Raw genomic sequence first — 8462 nt, forward strand, 5'->3', positions numbered from 1 at the left:
AAAAACCACCACAAGCAAAGTCCAAGGAAAACTTTAAACCTGAGGGGAAAACTGCAACTCATAACACAGGCAAAGGGTAGATTTCTCTAATATGTGAAGAGCCTCCACAAATAAATTTTTTAGTGGTTAAAAAAAAATTTAATGAATTTATCTGGCTGTGCTGGATCTTATGTGACACGTGGGATCTCTTAGTCGTTGCAAACAAGGTCTAATTCCCTGACCAGGAATGGAGCCCCAGCCCCCTGCATTTGGAACAAGGAGTCTTAGCCTCTGGAACACCAGAGAAGTCCCCCACAAATCTTTTTTAAATGAACCACCAATGACTCAAATGGAGGAAAATAGGCAAAGAATATGAAGAAACAGTTAATGGTAATGGAAAGGGGGAAATTTCAATGGGCCCTTAAAGATGTCAAGAGATGCTCAATAACTCATTAAAAGAGTATCTCCAGGGGAATTTCCTGGTGGTCCAGTGGTTAGGGCTCCAGGGCTTCCAGTGCAGGGAGCAAGGGTTTGATCCCTGGTCAGGGAACTAAGATCCCACATATCTTGTGGCATGGTTAAAAAAATAAATAACTAAATAAAAAGTAAAGATTATCTCCAAAGATACTATTCTTCACTTATCAGAACAGCAACAATAAAGCTTGGAAACACCATATATTGTCAAGAGTGGGACGAGAACAAGCACCCACACACATAGGCAGCCACGCCTCTGCACTGCTGGCTGCTGTGTGAACCGACTCAACTTGACAGAGGCAATTTGGTAATATTTATTCAACATCTAAACACAGGTCCCCTTTGACTCAGCACTTCCACTCCTGGAAACGAATCCTACAGATATGCTCACACACAAGCAACATGGGGACTCTTATTATAAGGCTTTTCACTGCAGCAGTGACTGTAGCTGGGAAGGACCTCAACTCCACCAGTAGAGATGGGCTAATTGAATTCTTCTTGTACGTCCATGCAATGGAATGTACTATATAGCTATATGTAATGAAATGCAATATGTAGCTATATGTAACAGAATGTAACGCATGCATGCATGCTAAGTTGCTTCAGCCATGTCCAACTCTGTGCGACCCTATGGACAGCAGCCCACCAGGCTCCTCTGTCCTCGGGATTCTCCAGGCAAGAAAACTGGAGTGGGTTGCTATTTTCTTCTCCGATAAGGGCCTAGTGACCAGAATACATAAAGAACTCTTAAAACTTAACAACAAAAAGACAAATAACCCAATTTAGAAAACAGGCAAAGCATTTGAACACAAATTTCTCCAGCAAGGATTTGAAAAGATTCTAAACATTATTAGTCAATAGGAAAATGCTAATCAAAACCACAATGAGACACTTCACAGTAACCAGGACAGTTATTATGAAAAAATAACAAGTGTTGGCAAGGATATGAAGAAACTGGAACTCTCATACATTGCTTGGGGTTGTAATACCTACCTATAAGAAACAGAATGTAATACCTATCTATAAGAAAGAACTAAGATGCTATCTATAGAACCAAATTCAAGGCATGTGGTTAAGAGCAACAGAGCAACTGAATAGCACAGGGAACTGTAGTCAATATCTTGTAATCACCTATAATGGAAAATAACTTCAAAAATAGTATATGTGTGTACGTATAACTGAATTACCTTGCTGTGCACCTGAAGCATTGTAAGTCAACTATGAGTGTGTATTAGTTGCTCAGTCATGTCTGACTCTGTGACCCCATTAACTGTAGCCTGCTAGGCTCCTCTGTCCATGGAATTCTCTAGGCAAGAATGACAGAGGGTGTTGCCATTCCTTTCTCCAGGAGATCTTCCTGACCCAGGGATTGAACCTGGGTCTCCTGCAAGGCAGGCAGCTTCTTTAACTGTCTGAGCCATCAGGGAAGCAAGTAAAAAAAAAATATATATATATATATACATATATATATATATACACACACACACATATATAAAGAAAAATAAAAGGGAAAGAGGGAAGAAATATGCTATTTAATTGATTCTAAGATAGTCTAGATTGTAAGACACACAGTTATTTTATGTAACATTATGTCTCTCCTTTATGAAAGTAACAATGCTACTAATTACATATGACATGCCATCTCTAAAAAGAAAACAAAAAGACATACTGTTAACTAATAAAAGCTGGGTGCAGACTATTGTTCAAGTAGTTTATCAGTTGTATCCTAAAAGGGGAACAGCACATAATTCACTTTTACATAATGTATACGGTGGCTCTTTAGCTTGTCTTGCAGGTGGACACTGAGCCCCCAGAGGACAGGGTGGGAACAAAGGTTTCAATATGTCCTTTAGGTCCTTTTCAGTGTTGAACCACATGAATAAGCTGGCTATTCAAAATATAAAGAAAATTAGAAGTATAAGACAGGAAGAGCAGAGGATTAATAGATTTTATGATATAAAAATGTTTCAACTTTAATGTTTATGAATGAAATGATTTGATGTTTGGGGTTTGCTTTGAAATAATCCAAGTGAGGTGAGGAAAGTCAGGGCTGGTGGCTCAATACAACATGATTTAAAATAGGGGTGTGACTTCCCTAGTGGTCTAGTGATTAAGAATCCACCTTCCAATGCAGGGGATGACTCCAGTTCCATCCCTGGTCTGGGAACTAGATCCCACATACCTTGGGGCAGCTAAGCCTTCGTGCCACAACTTGAGAGCCTGTGTGCAGCAACTTAAGACCTGAGGCAGCCAAAAATAAGTAAGTAAAAAAGTATATATATTTTTTTAAATAGGGGAGGACTTCCCTGGCAGTCCAGTGGTTTAAACTCCACACTTCCGTGACAGGGGGCACAGGTTTAATTCCGGTTTGGGGAAGATCCCCACTCCACCGACCCAGGAGAGGTGCGGCCAGGAAAAAAGAAGAGAGGGAAAACAGAAATAAATTAATGTTCAGTAGCTGAGGATTGATTAAATAAATTATGGTTCTCCATGTGAAAAAAAATACTATGCCGTCTTTTACAAAATAATAAATCATGTTTTAGAAGGACTAGAAGAATCTGTTTTATTAATAACTGTGGAGTAGGAAGACTTTTCTAAGTATATATTATATAAAGCTTAGAAGTCACAAAAGGAAAGACAGAAATTTGACTCCACAGAAGCAAAAAAGCTCTGCAATACAAAAACCACCACAAGCAATGTCAACAGGAAAACTACATACTGGGGGGAAATCGATTACCCTTCTCTTAATCACTATTGGAGCTTAAAAGTAGCTGCATTGAGAGTTCATTATATCTTGTAATAGAGTTAAAAATCACTCACGTATATACAAACTTGTATGGCAGAAGACAATTATTACACCAGACTATAATATCTGCAACATATACAACAAAGAATTCATGTCAATAATGTTCAAAAAACTTCCTACGAGTTGATCTTTAAAAACAAAGACACCACAATTGAAAACTGGCAAAACTCACAGAAGAAGAAATAAAAAAGGCCAGCTGTCACATGAAAAGATGATCCACTTTAGCTGTAGCCAAGAAAAACAATTTCAAAACAATGAGATGTCATTTTTTTGCCCATGATACTGGCAAAGGTTTAGATTATCGATACCATCTAGAGTTGGCCAGGGTTTGGGGAGCTCACATTTTCATACGCTTCTGGAGCTCTTGGGAAATGCTCTGACCATCTGAGAAAGCAAAATGGCAAGACCTATTCACAATTTGGCCGCCTAATGCAAAGAGTCAACTCATTGGAAAAGAGCCTGATGCTGGGGAAGATTGACAGCAAAAGGAGAAATGAGTGGTAGAAGATGAGATGGTTAGATAGCATCACTGACTCAACAGACATGAATCTGAGCAACCTCTGGGAGATAGAGAAGGACAGAGGAGCCTGGTGTGCTTCAGTCCATGGGGGTGGCAAAGAATCAAATTAACAATTCTCATGCATATCCCCTTTGACCCAGTGACTCTGCTTTGGCAGAATTTATCTCAAGCCCAGGGGAAACACAACCAGAACTCAAAAGATGTGGAGGGGGAAGTTTATTGCAGAAATTCATTGTTACAGAAAGAAAAAAAAGCCAGAGTGTCCATAGAGTGCCATTTAAACAAAATATTGGGTTGGCCAAAAAGTTCCTTTGGGTTTTTCCAACTATGGATAGGTTGGAGGCTGGAGCTGGGGGAGGTTGGGTTTTGGGGTTGAGAGGGGAGGGAACCAGAGTGTAGCTAGGGCAGGGGAGAATGGTGCTGGAGTCAGCACTTCCTGGAGCTGAGAATTTTTTTTCTCTTTTATTATTTCTTGTTGCTGTTGTTTGCAAGAATTCAGTTTGGGTTTTATTATAAAATTGATCAAAAACACATTTTTTTGGGGAAAAAAAAGGACAAAGAGCAGCTTTTAGAGCAGACTGTCTGGGCAAGACCGGAAGTGGGAAAGAGCCTGTTGTTGCTGTGGATCCCAGCGGGGTCCCAGGCGGGGAAGGGACAGGATGGACTGGGAACCTAAGGGCAGGCACAGAGGCCCCTGAGGAGGGGTGAGAGGGAGGGATGGCCAGGGAGGGCAGGGAGGCCGGCTTCCAGCTGACGGCTCCCTCTGCATCCCCACCCTCCAAGCCCTGGCCACAGGCTGCCCCCAGAAGCCCCCCCAGGGCAGGGCAGAGTGCTCGCGAGGAGGCCAGCTTTACAAGGCTTCCCTGGTGGCGCAGAGGTTAGAGCTTCTGCCTGCAATGTGGGAGACCTGGATTCGATCCCTGGGTTTGGAAGATCCCCTGGAGAAGGGAATGGCAACCCACTCCAGTATTCTTGCCTGGAGAATCCCATGGATGGAGGAGCCTGGTGGTCTACAGTCCACGGGGTCGCAAAGAGTCGGACATGACTGAGTGACTCAACTAACTAACTAACATGGCTTCCAGTCAGGGTCTGACATAACCTGGGCAACTATCTTGGGTGTTTACTTAACCCTGACCTTTACCTTCCTGGTCTGTAAAATGGGAAAACCTCTCGTAGAGCTGTTGTGAGAGTTACTCAAGAAAAGCTGTGCGTGGTGTTTACTGGCGTCCGGCCCACGGGAGGCCTCACTAATGACTCCCTCGGTGGTGATGTCTGTGCAGGGCTCGCCTTTGGCCCACTTGGCGTAGCCCATGCCTCCTCTGGCCGTGCCTCTCCTTTGGACACATCAGCCTCCTCCTCTAGAAATGCTCAGCTCTGGTGGGGGGGGGGGGGGGGGTTTCTGCTTCTGCCCTCTCGGCCAGCCCGCCCGCATCCCTTCCCAGCCCCTTCTGTCTCCTGAAAGTGCCCTTTTCCTGAGTTCCCTCCTGGACCCCGGCTCTCCCGTCCGCTCTGAGAGCACCATGCTTCTGCCGCGTCCCACCTGCAGTCTTTTCCATCCGTCCCCTTCTGCAGGCCTCCCTTCTGCGCCCCTAGCCTGCACCCACCGCCTTCCACCTGCTGATCTGTGAGTCTCCTTTCCCTGTGCAGTGGGTGAACCTCTGGAACTGCCCGTTTTCACCCCACACTGACGTTTCCTAGGGCTTCTGTAACAAATCTCCACAAACTGAGTGGCTGGAAACAACAGTAATGTGTTACCCACAGATCTGGAGCGCGACCAGCCTGAAATCGCAGCGGCAGCAGTGCCCCCTCTGAAGGCTCGGGAGGGGTGCTTCCGTGGCTTGTCCAGCCTCTGCTGCCTCCCAGGCGGCCTGTGGCCTGTGGTTGCCTCACTCCAGCCTCTGCCTGGGCTCACAAGGCCCTCGACTCTGCGTATCTCCTATGAGGACACTTGTCATTGGATTTAGGGCTCATCTGAATAATCCAGAATAATCTCATTTAAATAAGTAACTTAATTACATCGTGTGTACTCAGTTGCTTCAGTCAAGTCCACCTCTTTTCGACCCTTTGGAATGTAGCCCGCCAGGCTCCTCTGTCCACGGAATTCTCCAGGCAGGAATACTGGAGTGGGTTGCCGTTTCCTACTCCAGGGGATCTTCCCGAGCCAGGGATCGAACCGGCGTCTCCTGTACTGCAGATAGATTCTTTACCATCTGAGCCATGAGGGAAGCCCATATAATTACATCACATTCGCCTTTTTCCAAATAAGGTCACATTAACAGGTTCCAGAGATTGGAGCTTGGACATATCTCTGGGGGAACATCATTGAACCCAGTCCACTCAGCAGTGTCCTGAGGCCTCCCTCAGCCCCGCCCCCCAGTCTCTTCCAGGCCAGCCCCCGTCCACTCCCCACGTGGTTCACCTGAAGCTCACCCACCGCTCACCCCCAGCCCTGCACCGCAGCCTCCCCTCCCGGCTCCCACACACACCCAGCACCAGAGGGAAAGCCGCAGGCATCCTCCCCACCCATAACCTTCATGGCCCCTGGGAGACCTGCTCCAACCTGTATGGCCACCCTGGGCTTCCTCCTCTTGCTCTAGCAGCCTGAGACCTTCTCTTGAACTTCCTTCTCTGAAGCCCCAGAAACTGGACAGTTGGCCCCTTCTCAGCCCCAGGGACCTTTCCAGTTCCAAGCCTTCACTTTCCTCACACGTGAAGAGGAGGATCTGAGAGGCTCCTCAGGCTTCAGCGTTCTGGAATTTCTCCTCTTCAGAGCCCTCAGGAGGCTGTGGGGCCTCCACCACAAGGCCCCACCCCACTCACCCCCACCTCGAGGCCCAAGCTGTTTTGGAAAGAAGGCAACCTGACCTTGGCCTTAGTCATGGGAAACAGGTCTGTCCTCTCCCTGGTTCTTAGATCTGCACAAAACATGGCCCCCCAGACAGGCTATCCACAGGAGAAGTGGGGCCATGGGCCTAGAGGTCACTGGAGCCTACACCAGGCTCCTGCCTGCACCCGGCTAGAGGTTTCAGGAAAGGGTCAGCCCAGACCCTGTATCTAACACTGATGCTTGCAGGGGGTGGGCTGTGTGGACAGCGGCAGCAGAGGATTAGGCTTTGTAACTGGGCTGTGACACTTATTGTTGTTCAGTCACTCAATCATTTCTGAATCTTTGCGACCCCATGGACTGCAGCATGCCAGGCTTCCCTGGCCTTTTCTATCTCCCAGAGTTTGCTTAAACTCATGTCCATTGAGTTTATGATGCCATCCAACCATCTCATCCTCTGTCGTCCCCTTCTCCTCCTGCTCTCAATCTTTCCCAGAATCAGGGTCTTTTCCAATGACTCTGCTCTTCCCATCAGGTGGCCAAAGTATTGGAGCTTCAGCTTCAGCATGATACCAATGAATATTCAGGACTACTTTCCTTTAGGATTGACTGGTTTGCTCTCCTTGCAGTCCAAGGGACTCTCAAGAGTCTTCTCTAGCAGCACAGTTTGAAAGCATCAATTCTTCAGCGTTCAACTCTTTTTATGGTGCAACTCTCACATCCGTACATAACTACTGGAAAAACCATAGTTTTGACTAGACATGACACTTATTATTTGGGCAAGAAACTTCTCTGCAGGTAGTAATAGGACTTTACCTCTTGGGGTTTTGTGGTGAGATTAAGTGAGGAAATACATGAAAGATCAGGCGGCTGGGCTCTAGGCACGATAATCATTTTATCACTGCCTTTACAGGCAGCCCGGGGCTTCCAGCCTCTGTCTGGGCTTGCCTCTCCCTTCAACCCCAGATCTGAGCCTCCTGCCCAAGATCCTAGGGCTCAGTGATGTGATGATTAAATGTTTAACATTCCACAGGTGAGGGGGATGTGGGGAGCTTGAGGGGTTTGTGTTGATTTAGCTTCTTCCCATCTCTACACAGTCCATGGAATTCTCCAGGCCAGAATACTGGAGTGGGTAGCCTTTTCCTTCTCCAGAGGATCTTGCCAACCCAGGGACTGAACCCAGGTCTCTCGCATTGCAGGCAGATTCTTTACCAGCTGAGCCACAAGGGAAGCTCCTTCCCATCTCTAGGGTGTAAATAATCCCTCCTGTCCAAATTCGAGCTACCACAGGGAGAGGAGTTGGGAAGAGACGGTCTCTGCCTAATAGACATGATGGTGCACAGAACTGAAAGAGCATGAATACTGGTCAGAAGTGGGAACACAGCAGAGAAGTGCGAAATAAAATGTAGCAAGTCACACACCTGTGTGCAAAGTTGCTTCAGTTGTGTCTAACTCTTTGCAACCCCATGGACTGTAGCCTGCCAGCCTCCTCTGTCCATGGAATTCTCCAAGCAAGAATGTTGGAGTGGGTTGCCATTCCCTTCTCCCAGGGATCTTCATCACCCAGGGATCGAACCCACGTCTCTTACATCTCCTGCATTGGCAGGCGAGTTCTTTACCACTAGCTGTTTATATACTGACATGAAATGATCACCAAGGCAGATTCAGTGCAGGAGAAAAATATCTACATGCATGGTTTGCTACGATTTTGTGCCTTAAGGGAAAAAAGATTACAGATCTGTGTTTGCCCAATTATGCAGAGTATTTCTGGAAGGATTCAAGAAAAACTCCTTCCCATGGGATATACTTCTCAATTTGAGCCATGCCAACTAATATAGTTTAAAAAGTCCAAGAAAGTA

Source organism: Ovis aries, chromosome 18 (assembly GCF_016772045.2).
Source record: "Ovis aries strain OAR_USU_Benz2616 breed Rambouillet chromosome 18, ARS-UI_Ramb_v3.0, whole genome shotgun sequence".
Taxonomy (NCBI): Eukaryota; Metazoa; Chordata; class Mammalia; order Artiodactyla; family Bovidae; genus Ovis; species Ovis aries.